Source organism: Lissotriton helveticus, chromosome 3_1, assembly GCF_964261635.1.
Source record: "Lissotriton helveticus chromosome 3_1, aLisHel1.1, whole genome shotgun sequence".
Taxonomy (NCBI): Eukaryota; Metazoa; Chordata; class Amphibia; order Caudata; family Salamandridae; genus Lissotriton; species Lissotriton helveticus.
In genome coordinates, this window is record NC_136061.1 from 770493328 (window position 1) to 770513287 (window position 19960).

Consider the following 19960-nt stretch of genomic DNA (forward strand, 5'->3'; position numbering starts at 1 on the left):
TAAATATGGCATTTCACAGCTTATGCTGTTTATGTAACAACATGCTGGAGATTTCTCTGAGAGCTAAACTTTGCAAATCTTAGTAAACCTGGACCTTGGTGCAGAATAATTAAATGGATCTGAAATTATTATCAAATTAAACCTTTTTTTTAAAATCCTGCCCACATTAACTTTGACCCCTTGTCGAATTTGCACAAAACGACTCCCTCGCCTAGCTTCACTTGCTGCCTAAAAAAATATGATGTGGAATAATTGAACGGTGTCAACGATATTATCAATTGACAACATCTTTACTCCTTCTCTTTTTCTTTTTTTATCCCCGTAATAACTCTGCACGAAACTTGACAGAACAACATTATCCTGTAGTGAGAATTATATTGTGTTTATTATGGAAAGGTTTTGTTAAGTTTAGACCAATCCAGATTCATCTCATTGTGCTTTATAGTGAATGTGTGTCACTTTGAAATCTTATGCGTTTTGAGTAATAGATTTTGTCACACGCAGTTAATCATACAACCAACTCCCTTTGTAGTCAAGGTCAAAGACCGCAAGGTAAACTTGACAGAATCTGGACACATCTTTAAGGTATAATTAACATTTCAAATAACTGTCACAGTGCACAAATGAACGACTCTTCGTTTGCCAGTTACCTCTATTGTTCATTTTTATGATCAGTTTTCACATTCCTTTCGAATCCTGCCTTGACATCCAATTGTTGAATTCTTGGGGCCTCATTTATGAAAAGTGACGCATCGCTGCATGAAAACAGCGATGTGTCACTTTTCACTGCGCCCTCCTTGCGACACCAATGATGCGTCATAGTTACAGTATGACGCATAATTGTGCAAGGAGTTACAGATACGTCAGTATTTCTGACGTATCTGTAGGCGCAAAAGTAACACATTGCTGGAGTGTGTCACAAAAGTGACGCAACTCCAGCAATGTGTCCTTTCACATGGGGCAAGCCCCATGTGAAAGGGCTTGCGTCAGTCTTACGCCTGCTGTGAGGCAGGCATAAGATTTTGACGCATTTGAGTCCTAGAAGTGGCGCAGTGAAATCTCAGATTTCACTGCGTCACTTCCATGACCCTTTCTTGCGTCAATACGCCCCCCTTGCATACATTATACCTGGTGCAGGTATAATGTGACGCAAGGGTTTACAACGTGACGCATCTACCTAGATGTGTCACTTTGTAAATATGGCGCAACAAGGTGCATTTTTTATACCACTGGTGCGTCACAAAAAGTGACGCACCGACAGCGTAAAAGTGACGCACAGCCTCATAAATGAGGCCCTAGGTCTGTTGTGGTCCACATGAAGACGCAGGCAGCACATCACAGTGTGAAACACATGGTCATATACTGGAGTTATCGACTCCTGCCTCTCTGGGCCTCGATATTTAATGAGCACCAGGAAGCAGACGCGCTGTCTGTTCATGTTGCATTTGGGAAAACTCTACATCGTTTTTAGGTCGAAGCCTGGCGTTCACTGCGCAAGCAGTGTCGCGCAGGCGAGAAATTTTGATCTCCAGTATGGGGCTTTAACCCGCCTCTCTCTTCCATTGGCTAGCTCCATAAATGGAGGCTAGCCATTGGAAGAGAGATGTGGCAATCATTCTAGGAGCAGATTCGTGGGCGTTCCTGTGTTTTTTAGCTCCGCCCCCTTTGCCTCGTCATGAAGAGATGGGTGTTTCCTTTCTTTTTTTTTGTTCATGATGTTTGCGGCCGCCATTTTTTTCATGGAGCTGGGGCGGGCGGGTCGTAATTCCAGTCACTGTACAAACGCACCGCACCGAGTGACTTCCCGCTCTGTGGCTGCGCCCAGCTGCTTTCGGCCCTTTAAACTCCTGAAAGCTTCTTAATCCCGCTGTGGGCAGGCCCTGCACAGCCGCTCCCCTCCCCTCGCCTCCCGATTGGTGACACCGCCCGGGCGAGTGGCGCAGCCCGCACCGGCCCGAGCCCTGCTCTGTAACCGGAGATGGACGGAGCGCTGCTGCCGCCTCTCCCTGGCTCCTGGACACCATAGCGGGGCTCCTCATATCTTTGCCCGCTGGCTGGGAGTAGCTTTTACGTTTATGCACAGAGGTTGGACACGCTGGATTCTCGGGCACTCGGACTACAAGGTTTGCATAACCCGCTCTACTCCAACAGACAGCGCCTACTCTCTTGTTTTATCCGTCTTCTACACCGTGTGCGCAAACCCGTTGTTTTTCTCGCACGTAAAGCATGAAGGGTTGTTACAATGAGTGCGAGGTGCACAGTGTAACTACACTCAATGTGCCAGGCTGGGAAGGATGAAAGTGGGAGGGCGCCCGTCACCGTCCCCCTGGTCACCCCAGGTTTCCCGCCCCTCTCGCTCTGCCACGGCACTCACTCCGAGGAGCTGTCTCACCGTGGTAATGCGGAGGCAGTGCTGCCTTCAGATGGAAACATTACACATTCAGGCCAGTGGTCACCATCCCAACCGCACCCCGCCTTCAAGTGTGGTGGATAACTGAGAGGTAGAGGAGCTGCGATTGAGTGGCTAACAAGAAGTATCTACATAGAACAACGTGGGGGCATGGCTGACACGAGGACAGGGCATGGCTGACACAAGGGCAAGGCATGGCTGACACAAGGACAGGGAATGGCATGGCTGACACGAGGGCAGGGCATGGCTGACACGAGGGCAGGGCATGGCTGACACGGGGCTGACACGAGGGCATGGCTGACACAAGGATATGGCTGACACGGGACATGGCTGACATGGGACATGGATGACACAAGAACATGGCTGACACAAGAACACGGCTGACATGGGACATGACTGGCACGAGGGCATGGCAGACACGAGGGCATGGCAGACACGAGGGTATGGCAGACATGAGGGCATGGCTGACACGAGGGGATGGCAAACACGAGGGATGGCAGACACGGGGACATGGATGACACGAGGCACATGAATGACACGAGGACATGGCTGAGTGACCAGAGACGATCACAAATGGGGTGATGAAGGACCAGTCAATATTTCCTTCCTGTTTGGACACGTTCTAGAGACATCGTAACATATAGCTCACTAGATAGCCTCTTATCAATGGTAATAGTCCCAAGTCTGCATCCCAAACACCGTTCTGAAACAAACGTCAATATCGGCATCTCAGCAAATATTTGTTGAATGCTATTTCAGGTCAAATAACATATTAGTTAAGACGTATTTACAAGTAATCTGTCTACATTATTAATTTCAGTTTAATGAACTGCGGTTGGAACACTGCGCGAAGCAAGCCACACAAACGTAAGCTTAAAAATGCAATTAAAAAGAAAAAACAGCATTCATCCCCCCCCCCCCAACACCCCCAGATATGTCATAGAATTTTATGGTGTAAACCTGTATCTCGAAATCGTTTACTTTGGGCATATATATATATATATGACTTGCATTTATTTCCTATGAAGGTTAAAAAATATGTTTCAACTACAAATGCATACTTATTCAAACCACACTCTCTTAAACTGCACGAGGATTCCCATGCCCAAGCTTTAGATGTACACAGGCAGGCGTGAAACGTACGTTCCTATTTAGACTCAGGTCTTTAAGTGAGCCGGGTCCTACCGGTGCTAACACCGGTAGTTCTAACAAGCAGGCGCTGAGACGGGTCCCTATGGGGCTCTCCATGTTTGCCCTAGGCCCCGGGGTGAGAAAAAACACAAATCTTAACTCTGCAGCAGTACCACACTTCACTACCTTTGATGGAGCTTCCAAAATGTGCCCCTCAAATACAATCCTCGAAACGGGATTCCTGATCCACGTTTTGTCACGGCCTCAGATGTAAGCCTCCATTTGGAGGACACATCGTTTCAACCATTCCGCCTTCAGGTCTCGGGACAGTCTCCTATCCGCCTCCATCCTTCTGCAGGGGAACCCTACCCTCTAAGCGCTTCTTCCACCCACTAAAGAATTCTAGCGCCCCATCACACACCCGCTACACCAACACGACAACAAAAACTTCTTGTCGTGACACTGACATGGCTCGGGCACCACATATCTAAAACTGACATTGGAAGAATAGTTGTCAAGCCAAGGTTTGGTCACCAAAATAGTCATGCAGATTTGGAGGTCTCTTTCACTAATGGTAAAATATGTGGTGAAATGTATCCCTCGCAACTGCACAGGACACTTCGAGTGCGGTCTTCGGACCCTTGCACTAATGGTTAAATATATGGTGAAATGTATCCCTCCGCAATTGGGGGCACTAAGAGGGCCGCCTTCCGAGTCGTTCACTAATGGTTCATATATGGTGAAATGTATCCCTCTGCAACTGCACTGGGCACTTAAGAGCGCGGCCTTGAAAGCCACATGGGACCCTCCACCAAGGGCCTGTCCAGTAGGTACAAGACAGCCTCCTTTCTTGATTGGCTTGTAAAGTGCCGGCCTGTGCGTGCTAGGCCGCCATTCTGCAGTGCTGATGGCTATAATGAAGGCAGTTCTTGAGTTAACCATCTTTGTAGGGATGGAAAGGCTGCAACAGCAGAGGGTTGGGGAGGGGGAAGGGAACTCCTGTGACATGAGGGTACAATGCCCCCATGCAGCCCTGCATCCCCACCGATGACGGGGCGTGCACGAGGAATTAAAGTCCTTAGGACCGGGCTTTTAATTATTATTGTATCATGGTTCGCGTGCAATCAGGCACAAGACGGTGTGCGCTGCACAGCCAGTATGTTTCCTTTTTTAGTAGGACCATACGAATTATGTGGCAGGGGCTTAGGGACTGCGAAAGGTAAAGGACAGTGAGAGGGACTGCAAAAGGTCGAAGGCAATGTGAGGAACTGTGAAAAGTAGAGGTCAGTGTGAGGGTCCTTCCAAGGTCGATAACATGAATATGATTGTCTTAGAATTCAGCACATTATTCAAGTACCAGGGCCCATTTGATGTTTGTCGCTGCCTCTTTAGTAGTGCCCCGTTCCCCACTGTTCCACAGTCATGTGACCCTACCGTTTCTCCTTCCTTCTCCCATTTTGACCTCAGTGTTGGCCTTCCACTGGTCCCGCAGCCAATAAGTGTGTTAATTCATAGACTGCACCTGCTCCGTGCCCGTGGCGGTGGAGAAGCATCCCTGAAGCTGGCCCACCGCGCCAGCCACACCTTGGGTTCCTTCATCTCGAGCACCATGGAAGCCGGCTCTATTTCGGAACCCCCTCGTGGGTGTGAAGTCCTGTTTGCGTCTCCAGGGCTCTTCCTAGCTCGGGTCAACACAAAGCACTGGCATGTGTGACACACCCTCTGACCCTCGGCACCTGGGACCGCTTCAGTCAGTCTCAGGCCTCTAGCCACGGGGCAGTGGCATTGCCTCCACCCTCATAGGGACTCTCCCAAGATGGAAGATGTAGGTGAGAGAGGGCCTTGTAGGTGCCTTCCCAGGCACGAGAGGTTTGTCCGTTGTGCCTTCAGCCGTGAAGTGTTAAGTGCTAGAAAAGGGGTGGGGCACAGGAAGGGGGACGGTTGTTTAAGCTGCTGCCCGGGGAGCCAGACAGTAAAATCACTAGAATTTCATGGCTATAGAATCTGATAATTCCAGTATTGTGTGTGGCTTTGTGAGTGTGTGTGTGGGGGGGGCTCTGTGTGTGTGTGTGGGTGCAAATGCAATAGGTCTCGCATTTGCGAGAGATTAACCTATTGGCATTGTAAATGACAATGCCATTTATTTATGTGTTTTCAAAACCAAAACATACATAAAAAATGTGTCATTTACAATGCCAATAGCTCTAACTTTTGCAAAGGCGAGACCGTTGCATTGTAAATGCTTGTTTAATAGTGTATTGTATGTATTTGAAGCTCTTTTACTTGGGACTTTAAATAAGGGAATCTCAAAACACCTTCTGTGATTTTATTTGTGAGGGACTATTTACTGAGGGGGATGCCTTCTGTTTGCTCATTTGCACAAAGCATTTTACCATTTTAGCACTGGCCGCGCCAGTCTATAATGAGGAGACAGGACAGAGAGCCATTTTAGTTAACGCTCTAGTCTTTCAGTCCGAGGTCACTATTCAATGAGCACCAGGTTGCAGATACGTAGCATACCTACACAGGGGGCGCACCGTTGGCACGCTGAAGGCAATCCCGTCTGCACCCGGTCGCGTCCAGAAGGGACGAGGGGCCAGACGACCTACCCGTTCACTTAACACCCCCAAGAGTATACTCCACAAAAGAACTTAACAGGCTTCAATTGCTTTTGAGTAAGAACTGTATTCACAGTATGTATGTAAATCACGTAAAAATAACCTGGGGATTCATGAGACAGTAACACTAGAGACAAAAAGCCTGATTACGAGTTAGGCGGTCCATCAGACCGCCGAACCCATGGTGGAAGTGCGGTGGCGATCGCGGACCGCCGCACCAGTGGTCCGACAACTGTATTACAAGTACGGCAGTCAGACCATTTTGGCACCGTCGCAACCGCAGGGATCTACAATACCTCACGGTGGCAGGGCAGTGGGAAGCTGCAATGTGCTTGGCGGGCCGCTGTGGCCCATCCAAGCATATTACGAGTTCCTTTACTGCCAGCAGTCTCAGGGTGGTGTTCACACCATGAAACAGCTGGCAGTGAGGAAACTAAGGGCCCCCACAGGGCCCCCTGTTGCCTCTGGCCGTGGGGATGCATGCAGGGGGCACACGGTGCGTCCCCCTGTCTGCAGGCATTCCCAGTTCCTGCATGGCATTGACTTAACAGTGCATGCAGGGCAGAACTTGCAATTTGGCGTTCCCATTGCATTGCCTTTTTCAAAGGCACCACCCACCGTAGGAACACCAAAGAACCACCCACCAGACAACAAGAATACTCGTAATCTGGCGGGCGGTTGAGCTTGGCAGTGCAGGAGCTGGCGGTGGCATGCTGCACAAAGTCGTAATCAGTACCCTCTAATGATTCCAGACAAAAATAGAGCCTGTACTTGGTTAACTGCAGGTCCCTCCCCAGACACAAACTTGACCTCTTTGCACTTCTTGATGAAACCCAGCCAGAGGCACTAATTATCACAGAAACCAGCTTTAAAAAGCAAAATATGCCAGATTTAACAGTTAACGGTTACCATTCTGCAAGAGTATATGATTACCCAGGCTGACCGGCAAAATAAAATAGGTGGAGTCGCCATTATTTTCAAGAAAAACCTAACTGGTAAATGTTCCACTATTCCCATTCCAGGGTGTGAAAGCCTTGCATTTGCAATAGAACTCTCCCTTACTTTCACTCTCTCATGGATCTTCATCCCAGTTTACGCAGGGAGTGCTGGACATAGTGGCAGAACAAAGCCTGCAGAAGGCCACTTAAACCTGCATTTGGAAGACAGTACTTGTGTTAATGCAATGAATTTAATACAGGACCTCGCGGCACACTCAAAGAGTTAAGCTCCCTATGCACAAAAAAGGTCATCATCTTGACACCTTTTTCTCGAATAGTTCTAATCTGAGATCAGAAACTCCTTTCCCAGTATGTTCTGATCATCACTTGATTCTATTCCACCTTGACAGGGTAGGAAACACAACTATTCAGAACCAACAGCCACATCTCTCTCGTAGCTGGTCGAAACTGGATGCACATAGTTGGGAATCCTCCCTTCACAGTTTCATCCCCGTTATGGAGGGAGAAATAGCAAAAATATAATCTACATTCGGTGAGTGGATAGAAAATTTGCTGCAGAATCTAATCCCCAAGAGACTGCAGAAAAGCAATCCCTTCAAAGCTCGCACCCTATGGTTCACCAACAGTCTGATAGACTTAAAAAAGAAATGCAAAAGAGAAGGAAGAAAGTGAAGAAACCCATATGAAGCAGCTAGCAAACGAAACAATAAGGTTAGAGTGAAAAATATCATTATGCTATAAGGAATGCTAAAACCTCCTTCCTCAGTACTAAGATTGACAGCGCCTCTAACTCTTCGAAGGAGCTTTTCAAAATTGTCAATTCCTTTATGAATCCAGTGACGACACAATTGGGTCCCATAGCTTCTGAGGCAAAATGTAACATGTTAGTAAATTACTTTATGGAGAAAGTCAAAAATATCTGTGCCTCCCTACCTAAGGAAACAGCCTCAAACACTGCTGCCAAAGTCATAAACTGACAAGGGAATGCTAAGGAGAACTTGTCAGCCTTCACGAAGGTCAGAACTGAAGATATAGAAGGCATTCTTACCTCAATTAAATTAGGATTCCCATTGGACCCACCCACGCCCCCCTAACATTTTCATGGAAGTCTGAAATGCCATTTTTCCTGTCCTAGCTAACATGCTTAACCACTTTCTTGAGAGCAGCGTGGTGACACCTGCCTGGAAACATGCAATGGTGAAACCACTCTTAAAAAAACATCTTGAGATGCCGACCTACCTGAAAACTGCAGATGTATTTCCTTGCTCCTGGGAGTCAATAAAATTGTTGAGAAATTTGTCAATAAATGCCTCTCCTCATTCCTTCATCCCCACTCAAACCGGCTTCCAAGCAGTAAATATCATGGAGAAGTTAGCTGCAATTGATGAGCTTAAAAACATTCTGGATCTAGACGGCACCTGTTCTACGTTTGGACTTAAGCACCTGTTTGGACTCTGTGTCCCACCCAATACTCATCAAGAAATTGGAAGAAGTGGGTATTAAGGGTATGGCTCGTAAATGGTTTGCCTCCTTTCTAAGCAAAAGAAGCTTTCAAGTTTGTGAGGAAACATTTTGCTTAGCCATATAGGTTTTGGAACATAGAGTGTCAAGTAAGAAAGAGGTACCCCCTACTTTTTTTATTTTAGGTCTGGGAAAAAAAGGAAGGCCGAAGACAAGACAAAGCACAATATCCCACACAACCTATATATCTTCTACAACAGCTTAAAGTGCACTGCGGACTGATCGAAAACAATTTCAAACCATTCGTACTTGGTACCTTAGCATATTTTTTATTAATATATTTTCCATAAACGCTTTTTACAATGTACATGTTGGCTAAATATTAGCGTATGTGACTGTTTTGACCCCATATCACAATCCCCTCACTCATTCATTCAAAGAAAACACATTCTCTCATATATACCACTCATTACAATCCCAAGCACATCTCACATACACTATGAATTGCAATGGGAAAAGGTTTCAGGTTTCTGCCGTTGTTATGTTGTGGGCTAGGATCTTTCATAAAGTCAGTCAACGAATGTTTCTGTGGGTAAAAAATTATACCAATTCACCTTCTTCAGGACCACACAATATAAAGGACATAGTATATGGTGGGCCAATGGGGGATGATGTTATAACTGTAAGTCTATTGTCATGTTTTATAGTGATATATTTAATGTAACATTTCTACTCATCCAATAGAGAGTTGCGGGCACTTGGTATGACTATGACTGCCCTTTGGCAAGCAAATTATAAACGATCCCCTATGTAAACGTTTTTTGGCTATCTTTAGAATGTGGACGCGACCCCGAGGCTTGAACCCTGGTTTCCAGCACCGAAGTCTGCAGCCTAGCCGACAGACCACATCCTCTCCCCGCTATCTTCAGAACGAACAAGTACATTTGTTCACATCACTACACCCGACATACTTATAGAGTTAATGTCTGCTCTGCTGTGTGCATCGTGTTTAAGCTCTATGTACGCGATTGTTTACTTCAAGAACTAACCCTGGGTGATTGTAAAATTAGCCATGCTCAGCTCTGTTATGTCACCAACGCAAACCACGACCGCCGGTGGTTGCATATCTCCGTTTTTGGGATGCGTGCGATCATACAAGGCATGCCCGTGCCAGCAATCTATAACACTTCCAAACTGAGAGGCATCCGCTGAGAAACTGCAAAAGAAAAGCAGTGCTCGATTGTCGTGTATTCATAAATCACCACAAACACAGGCGCCTTGTGCACTGACTCGTGGCACCCCATAACAATGATTATAAGCCCCTGTACCTCCGGCTTCTCAACAACCGACGACTAGGGACTGCTCTTAGGATGCCGCTGCTCCTTCTCCTTGAAATACGAGACTCGCCCGACGCTTCAAGGCCCATCCACCATCGCAACCGGGTTCCACCGCTCCACGAGAAATCAGCCCACCACCTGAAACAAAAATGAACAAGCATTTACAATGCAACAGTTTCGCCTTTGCCAGTTAGAGCTATTGGCATTGTAAATGACAATATTTTTATTTATGTGTTGGTTTTGAAAACAGATAAATAAATGGCATTGTCATTTACATTGCCAACAGCTTAATCTCTTGCAAATGTAAGACCTATTGTACCCTACTGGATTTCACTGAAGAAATTCAGAGTCTGGTCTGCAGGTGTCACGTGACAGATGCCCAATTGACAGCTGAGGGGGTTAAATCGTGCTGGGGTGGCACATTAAGGCAACGCTTGCTGAAAGCACTACACTACCCTACTGGAGTGTCAGTCTTTTTGGACATGGTCCACTCACTCAGCCTGTCTGGGCTTTTGAAGAGTATTTTTGGGCTTCTGGCTCAAACAGTGGGTATAGTGAAACTACATGTTCCAGCATGTTTGGACCAGAAAACTGCAAAACTAGTAAAGACTTTAAAAAGCCCCAAAGCGCTTGGGCATTTGTTGACATAAACGCTATTTGTCATATATAACACTTTCATCGACCTGGTTGAAGGCAGTGGGCACCTACCTTGGAATAAAGAATTGCAGGACAGGTTAGTTGTGAGTAGACCAGCAAAAAGCCCCCCCGTACCCTCCCTCCAAGATAGTTTTGATTTTCTAGTTTTGTTTAGTATTGTCCATTTACTTTTCTTTTTGGTTACAGATTTGTGATTGATTGTTTATAGATTTTCCACATGTTGCTGTGCGGCATGTAAAAAACTTGACAGACCAAATTGATTTCGCATAGGTGTAACCTATTGGCTTTGCCAATGCTTGTTGTTTTTACACATCAAATTAGCTAGTTCATGGAACGATATAGAATGTGGCGTGATCTGCTTTACTAGCTCACGCTTGATGGCGCGCGGTTGCCTTTACACCTCCTTAATGTAATAATGTAAGTGGGCATGTAAATTTGCTGTGCTGATAAAAAAATATATATATATATACACACACACACACACGCTTTGAGAGCAGCAACTACATTACCAGTAGGTACTAGCTCAGTTTGTCTACTGTGTAAAAGTTTAAATTAGTTCACAGCCTCAATATACTTTAGCCTATGCATATTGTAATTTGGTCCGGCTTTAGTGATACTTTAGGTGCACTCCATACATAAGTCAATAAAGCTGTGCTTTGCATACATCTGAAATACATTTTCATTTCTGGATATCTGTGGTGGCATTTTCAGAATTGGATGCTATTATTTCTTTATTTGCAGCCTGTAACTTTTGGGACCCTATCGCAGTCCACATGCGTTGTCTGGGGAAGAGGATTGTGTATGAAGTGAAAGTAAAATAAAACATCTGAGTTGTAATTTACAGTATCACACGTTTCCTTTACACGTGGTTGTGCATGTGAGTAGCAAGCCATTTGCTGCTTAGTTTGTGAAGAATACATATTTGTACAGTCGTTGGGACAGGAATAGTCCAGATCCAAAACAGAATCTGTAGACAGGGCCATGTTGTGCAGTGTATTGAAATTTTTTTTTTTTAATTGCTGCCTCGTGAATTCCTTCTATAAAAAAGCAGGCTGTATAGTTATTGGTGTCCCCAGAAACGGAATGTAACTCTCGCACGATATTTTGAGCGTTTCCATTTGTGATTCTGTCGTTTGCAGTACTAAGCAGCTCACAATATCATATATCCAAGTTATATAGGATTGTTCCATATTGCAGTCTGTCGATGTTATTTAAAACTTTACGCACTGCATGCTTTCTCTGTGTGTTCCCTCGCTCTCATCGGAAAATTGGATTTGAATGCATATTTAGTTTGTTACTGCAAGATGTAGGGTTTGCACATTTAGTTCTAGAGTCAGCTGGAACTGAAAATATAGTGCTGAAATCAGCGTTGTGGTTTCCAAGAGTGTATTATTAAGAAATACTGCTTTTGATTATTTTTTTGTGAGCTTTGACAATTTGAAATTATAATAAGCACTGGTAGCTTCCCGGAAAACTCCAACTTAGCTCGTTTCCAAGTATGGATAGTATTTGGAAATTCAATCCCAACTTTGATACTCAATTATGTGGGACTTCATTCCTACTGACTTCCTGTAATTCTACACCCACGGGTAAAAATATTAGCGGCCGTGGAGTGCTGCAGAGTTTCGACATGTTGATTCAAGTGGCGGACGGCTAAGCCCGTGTGCCTGCAGCAAGAACGTTCTATAACTTTGAAAGGCTGGAAGACTGTTGTTCCTGCTGGGATTCTTTGATGCAAACTGGACGAGGACTGATTGGAGCACAGTTGGCAGTGTTTGAGTGTCCTGCAGCTAGATCGAGTGCTGGGTAAGTGGAGGGTTTTGACTGGGAGAAGTAGAAGACGTTTTCCAAACTGCATCCTCGAGGCGGCTTTTATCTATTTCGTATGAATTTTGAGCATCGTTTGGCGACGACCTTCCTCAACTGTATCCGAGGCACATACCCCAGCTTTGGGAGCTCTTTCAAGCTGCTTACAATCATCCCGATGCCAGTGGTGTATTCGGTGCAGCTGCCTTTTGCTATTTTGCAGACACATTTGTGGATTTCGCTCAGTAGCATGCTCGGGAAGACGAAATGGCAAGGAGGTTAAGATTGCACTTCGCAGCAAAAAGGAGTAACACTGATCCATTGCCAGACAGCTCAGGGGACTATCTGGATAGCAATGCTTTTATGTACCCAAGAAGACTGTCGCCCACCTCTGCTCCAAACACTATACAGATGAAGCTGAGTAATAGGGAGGCCGCTGTGCAACCTGTGTCAGCGGAAATCTGGAATTCACAACCGTGTGTGCCCTTTTCACCTAAAACAAGCACCTACGAGGACACAGGGGGCGGGAGAGGACACGAACGGCGGGAGGGGGGCGGGAGAGGACACGAACGGCGGGAGGGGGGCGGGAGAGGACACGGACGGCGGGAGGGGGCGGGAGGGGGCGGGAGAAGACAAGGACGGCGGGAGGGGGCGGGAGAGGACACGGACGGCGGGAGGGGGCGGGAGGGGGCGGGAGAAGACAAGGACGGCGGGAGGGGGCGGGAGAGGACACGGACGGCGGGAAACGTGCACAGGACAGCGAGGGGGGGCGGAAAGGCACACGGAGGGGGCGGGAATGGACAGCGCATCTGAATTCACTTACAGTGAAAGGGGAGGGAACGGAAAAAACGTAACTCCGCCCTGGGAAAAAATCTCGGGAACGCCCCCGAATCTGGTCCGGCCTTGACGGACAGATCCGGCACTCAATGGCTAGCCTCCATTTATGGAGCTAGCCAATAAGAGCCGGGGGACGTTCCCGAAGTGCTTATTGTCAACATAGGATTTCACCTGCGCTGAAAGGCTGCGCAGCAGCCTTCGGCAGGCGAAACCCAAAAAGGATATTAAAACCCCCCACAGCGGGGCGAGGAGCGAGCCTGGGAAGCGCGGGATACAAAGAGGACGCCTCCCGCGCTCCCGCGCTCCCGCGCTCCCAAGGCTCTTAATCCCCCCTTTGCTACAGGTCCCGCCCCCTTGACCCGGAAGCGTAAAACCACCTCCGGGTCAATGGCGGGACCCAGGACCAATCAGGGCGGGCGAAGGAAGCCGGGCCCAGCCATGTGTGCGTGGGGGCCGAGCGGCCCCCCTTTCCTGGAGAACTTGTCAGCCTTCACGAAGGTCAGAACTGAAGATATAGAAGGCATTCTTACCTCAATTAAATTAGGATTCCCATTGGACCCACCCACGCCCCCCTAACATTTTCATGGAAGTCTGAAATGCCATTTTTCCTGTCCTAGCTAACATGCTTAACCACTTTCTTGAGAGCAGCGTGGTGACACCTGCCTGGAAACATGCAATGGTGAAACCACTCTTAAAAAAACATCTTGAGACGCCGACCTACCTGAAAACTGCAGATGTATTTCCTTGCTCCTGGGAGTCAATAAAATTGTTGAGAAATGTGTCAATAAATACCTCTCCTCATTCCTTCATCCCCACTCAAACCGGCTTCCAAGCAGGAAATATCATGGAGAAGTTAGCTGCAATTGATGAGCTTAAAAACATTCTGGATCTAGACGGCTCTGCCACTGTTCTACGTTTGGACTTAAGCACCTGTTTCGACTCTGTGTCCCACCCAATACTCATCAAGAAATTGGAAGAAGTGGGTATTAAGGGTATGGCTCGTAAATGGTTTGCCTCCTTTCTAAGCAAAAGAAGCTTTCAAGTTTGTGAGGAAACATTTTGCTTAGCCATATAGGTTTTGGAACATAGAGTGCCAAGTAAGAAAGAGGTACCCCGTACTTTTTTTATTTTAGGTCTGGGAAAAGAAGGAAGGCCAAAGACAAGACAAAGCACAATATCCCACACAACCTATATATCTTCTACAACAGCTTAAAGTGCACTGCGGACTGATCGAAAACAATTTCAAACCATTCGTACTTGGTACCTTAGCATATTTTTTATTAATATATTTTCCATAAAAGCTTTTTACAATGTACATGTTGGCTAAATATTAGCGTATGTGACTGTTTTGACCCCATATCACAATCCCCTCACTCATTCATTCAAAGAAAACACATTCTCTCATATATACCACTCATTACAATCCCAGCCACATCTCACATACACTATGAATTGCAATGGGAAAAGGTCTCAGGTTTCTGCCGTTGTTATGTTGCGGGCTAGGATCTTTCATAAAGTCAGTCAACGAATGTTTCTGTGGGTAAAAAATTATACCAATTCACCTTCTTCAGGACCACATAATATAAAGGACATAGTATATGGTGGGCCAATGGGGGATGATGTTATAACTGTAAGTCTACTGTCATGTTTTATAGTGAGATATTTAATGTAAAATTTCTACTCATCCAATAGAGAGTTGCGGGCACTTGGTATGACTCCACCTTATTGTTTCTCTTTCATATCCTGTAGTCCACAAAGCTCCGTTTTCTTAGGCATCTCCCAAATGGAACACGCCTGGAGTCCGTGAGTGTCTGAGGCACCTCCTTGGAAATTCCCAGCAGGTTGTTCCACTGACATATAACTATCTCACTTAAGCAATTTGGGAGAGACCCATCATTGAGCCCCACGCTGTTCAATGTCTATGTGCACCTGCTGGCAGATATAATTGGATATGGATTCTCAATGGTGTCACACGCCGATGGCACACAAATCATTATCTCTTTAACCCCGGACACAGCAGCAATCTCCAAGCAACTAAATGCCTGTTTAATGGAAGTTACTGAACGGATGTCGAGCAGCAGTCTGAAACTAAATCGAGGCAAAACCGATGTACTGGTAGTCAGTTTAAACCCCTCCCGCTAGACAGAACTACGCTGGCCCGACTTCCTATGACACCTTCCCCCTCGTAAAGCAGAAATAAAAAGTCTCGGCTTCCAAATCGACAGTAACTCTACTATGGATGTTCAAGAGAGGAAATTATCCACCTGCTGCTTTGAACTTGCATAGAACTCTTAGGAAGGTGCTGAGTTTTTTTAAAAAAAAATTTATTATTTTTATTGAATACAGGTTCATCTTCCCACAACATGGTTACATAACATGATATTGTTGTTCCATGCACACTTCTCCATACATTTGAGTCATCCGATTTAGCTACATGACAACCCTCTTTTTGTTGTTTAACAACTTCAAGTGGTCCAGAATACCGCAGCATGCATTCTGCTAAAAATCCCAAAACACCATTCTGTCACCTCTACCCTGGCGTAGCTTCACTGGCTGCCAATATCAAAAAGAATCCAATTTAAATCTCTCTGCATATCCCACCGGGCGTTGCACAACAAAAGCCCACAACTACTACAGTAGCCCCTACAGCCCCAAAAGACCATTATGATCTGCTGATCGGAGGCTTTTCACAGTGTCCATGGTCAAGAAAGCAAGAAGTGGCAGATGTTTGTTTGCCTACATGGCATCCAAACTCTGGAAGACTCTGACACTGCCAGTAAGAATTATCAAGGAAGATATTTGGGGCATATTATCAAGAAACGGCATTAAAATTATCGCCACTTTAGCGGCAGGAAACTGTAGCCTAAAGCAGCGATAATGGGCTTGATAATATGTCCTTGAGAGGTCTCATTGAAGCCCTTGTTCTGGTGTGAACATGGGCTTCTATTTGGAAGGTTTGATAAGAGTGGCTCGACTGGGAACAGTACAATCCCAGAAGTTCTCCACGTCCTAGATGCTGCAAAATACATGGGAGGAGAGCCACTGGCCTAATTACTTTTATCTTATTAGAATTAACTGACAGACATTTTGCTAAGAACTCCACTTGGGAATCTGGGTGATTCACACTTGTAGTGGATGGTAAGGCCATGTTCTTGCAGATGCTGCAGTATTGCCTTCTGCCTTTAATATTACTTATGCCCAGTGGTGCCGTGTGTGAATATGTCATTGCTGGCATTGATGACTTCGAAGGACTCCTACCAGGGGTTCTTGTATGGTGTGTTAGAAAACGTCCGCAGTTGAGGACATGTCATTAAGGGGTCATTAGCCACAATGTAAAGTACAAAGTTCCCCAGACTGGGTAGAGAGGAGGTAGAGTATGTCGATATGTAGTGTGTATAGAGAGAAAGAAAGAAAAGCCAAAGAGGGGGGAATCCCCTTGTTGGGACTAAAACCCTCACACACCTAGCAAGCTAGATGTCATGCTTCATCATATGGGTTTGCTCCTCGCTGAACTGGCGCTGCAATGTTCAGCGGGCACCCTCAAGGGGGCTCTTTAACGGAGATCTTTAATCCCTGCCATATGGTGCATGCGGGTGTGCGGGGAAGAAAAAGGGGTGTAGTCGTAGGAGGTGAGGTGAAGATAAAAAAGGTGGGTCAGTCCACAATAGAATTTATTGGAGTGGCTGGCGCCCTTAGTAAAAAGGTGGGAGGGGAGATAGTTGCTACTGATTATGTTAGGCAAGATATCTACAACCCCCTGGTGTGGTCAACATGTTTCATGCCTACGCGGCATTTCATCAGGACCCAAAGTGGGACGTACTACACAGTGAAAAATAATATAAATGCAAAGGTTAAAAATCTGTAGTCATACAACCTTATGCCAACAGGTCATAAAGGGGCAGGCAAGGAAATCCTGCTCAGTATGAGTGACCCTAAGGGAGATCGTGAGATGCCCCGCAGTCTGCTCCAGTGGGACCTGCACGTAAAGGTCAGGAACCCGGATAGCGTGCGGTCGGAGCCGCTAACACCTACCCCCACCGTCTGGTCAGGACAGAGCAGCTGGACCCCTTTAAATATTGTCCGTTCTGGTTCCCCCTTTTTGTTACACATTAAGGGGTCATTGACACCAGTTTAAGGCCCACCTGAGGGAAGAATGTGTGGAAGTTGTGGCTGTCTGGATTTACCTCAAGCTTAGTCATCTGATCCCCGTCATTAAAAATGCTAATGGAGAATTAAGGATTACAAGATTGCCCATCTGGATTTAATGGTGGGACATATGCTGCCTATATCTGGATCGACCTCTAGATCAAGCTCTTTAGGCTCTTCCATGAAGCACATCCCACAGGGCCAGCTAGACATGGTCTCCTGAAACTGGAGGATCTGCTGGCCGATATTGATCATATACCACATTTAGGGGCATATTTACAAAGGGATTGTGCAACCGGGTAATATCACTTTTTCTGCCGTTTAGTGGCGCAATGCCCTGAACCATATTTACAAAGTGGCGTTAAGCCACTTTTTGTGGCTTAACACCACTTTGTAAATATGGTACCCTTTCACGCAGATATCTATATGAAAGTGGCCTGCAATAAGTGTTGATGTGGGCGTTCCACCGCAACACCTTTTGCTTTTTGATGCTGCCCTAGATTTACAAGGATTTGTAAATCTGAGGCAGCGCCAAAAGCTAACGCCATGCAACAGCAGGCGTTAAGATAGCACAACATGGAGAAATACCTCTATTTCTACCCATTTTTGCTCTTTGTATGTGTGCTGCATTTTGCAGCAAAAAATAGTAAGAGCAAAATGCCATTACTGGTTGTTTATGTGCAGATAGGTAACCCTTCCTGCACATAAACAATCAATAAATAATGACGATTTGCCTCGGTCCGAGGCCCGTACTCTCCCCTGCAGCTCTGCTGTGCCCTGCGCTGACACTGACATCAGTAGTCCACCTGTCTAGGGTTCGAGACTGCTCTGAGCCTCGTGCCCACCGGGCTGGTATTGTATTGCGCTGTGTGCCTGCCTTATTGTTTATTTCTGTGCATTGTCTGCTATCACTCGTGTGCCTGCCATATTGCATTATTGTATTGGTCTTCTACGTTCTCCCTATGCCATTCCCGCTGCCGCCCCACGACCCCGCCCCCTAACCGCCCCGCTCCTGCCTTCCCGCTGAACGTCCCTACCCCATCCCCTACATAATGGCGGCAGCTGCGCGGTCGCGTGCAGTGGGCGCGCCGCTGGCATGCCAAAGGCGTGCCTAAGGCAAGCCGTCTGCACCCGCCGACGACCTGACCACGGCCAGCGCAAGGAAGCCTGGATCTCCGAGACCGCGCCGAAACAACTCCTCCGAGCACTCAACCCCGGAAGACACGCTGAATGCCAGAAATCACCACCCAAGGACAATTCTCCTGCAGACACTGCCAGCGATCCCTCACCATTGACCGCAGCCCCACGACCACCGAAGACCCACTGGATGCCCGCACCACCAAAGCACTGACGTGCGTCCCCCTCAACATGCGCGCCATACACAGACATGCCATAGAGATATGGAACCTGCTCGACACCCTCTTGGCCAACATCGCCTTCTTCACTAAAACCTCGACCAACGCCACCTGACGTTGCCACCGCCATCCCTGACGGGTACAAGATCCAGAGAAAGGACCGCGCCCTCCGCCTAGGAGGCAGACTCTCCATCGCAAACAAGACCTCCCTCTGACTCTCCACCACCAACACGAGTGTCCTCCACTCGGACACAGAACACCTCCACTTCCAGATCCAGACCAGCGCCAGGACCACACTGTGGGGCACCCTCGCCTGCAGACCTCCTGGACCTCGCACCCAGTCCGCAACCACCATTGCCGACCTTGTCGCACCCCACGCTATCACCTCTACGGACTACATCCTACTCGGAGACCTGAACTTCCACCTCGACAACAGCAGCGACCTCGACTCCATCACCCTACTCGACAACCTCTCCAACCACCAACTTAAGCAACTCGTCACCACACCCACGCACAGAGCAGGGCACACCCTCGGCCCCATCTTCGCAGGAGGGACTATCATCCACTTCAGCCACACCTCGCAGCACCTCTGGACGGACCACCACTGCGTACACTTCACCTTCAACACCACCACTGCACCTGAACCCGCCCTGCGCCTTCCACAAAGGAACTGGAGTAAGATCACAGAAGAAAACCTCAACACCACCCTCCTCCTAGACCGCCATTGCGCCAAGACCAACGCCAACTCGGCAGCCAAGTAACTGCATGGATGGATCGCCAGTTGTGCTGACAAGATCGCACCACTCCGACACCCCGTCAAACAACGGCCCCTAAAGGCCGCCTGGTTCACCATGAACTCCAAGTAGCCAAGCGCTCCTGCAGACGCCTTGAGAAAACCTGGCGAAACCTGAAAACCATAGAAGATCTGAACAGCTACAGAAATGCCCTGAAAAAATACCACCAGCTCAGAGACAGCAAGCAGACTTTCGTCAAGAACAAAATCCACACCAACGCAACAAACGCCAAGGAACTCTTCAACGTCATATAGAAATCCAACAATTCCCCCAACGAGGCCACGGACGTCACACTATCCCAGGAACTCTGCAATAAGCTCAGCTCCTACTTCCATCTGGAAATCAAGGCCCTCTACGACAACTTCAGCGAACAAATGCCAGACACAACCCCCCTCCTCCGACAAAGAGCTGACCATCACAAGCTGGAACCCTGCAACCATCGAACACAC

At 47.2% G+C, this 19960-nt stretch overlaps 1 long non-coding RNA gene across 1 annotated transcript in view; it reads right to left on the reverse strand.

Moving 5' to 3' along the window:
• The window catches only part of LOC144824743 (uncharacterized), a 68483-nt gene extending 58476 nt beyond the window's left edge, over positions 1–10007 (reverse strand). The window contains exon 1 of the long non-coding RNA XR_013609091.1: positions 9908–10007. This is a non-coding gene — a long non-coding RNA (uncharacterized LOC144824743). The remainder of the gene's footprint in view (positions 1–9907) is intronic.
• Positions 10008–19960: the final 9953 nt, after the last annotated feature.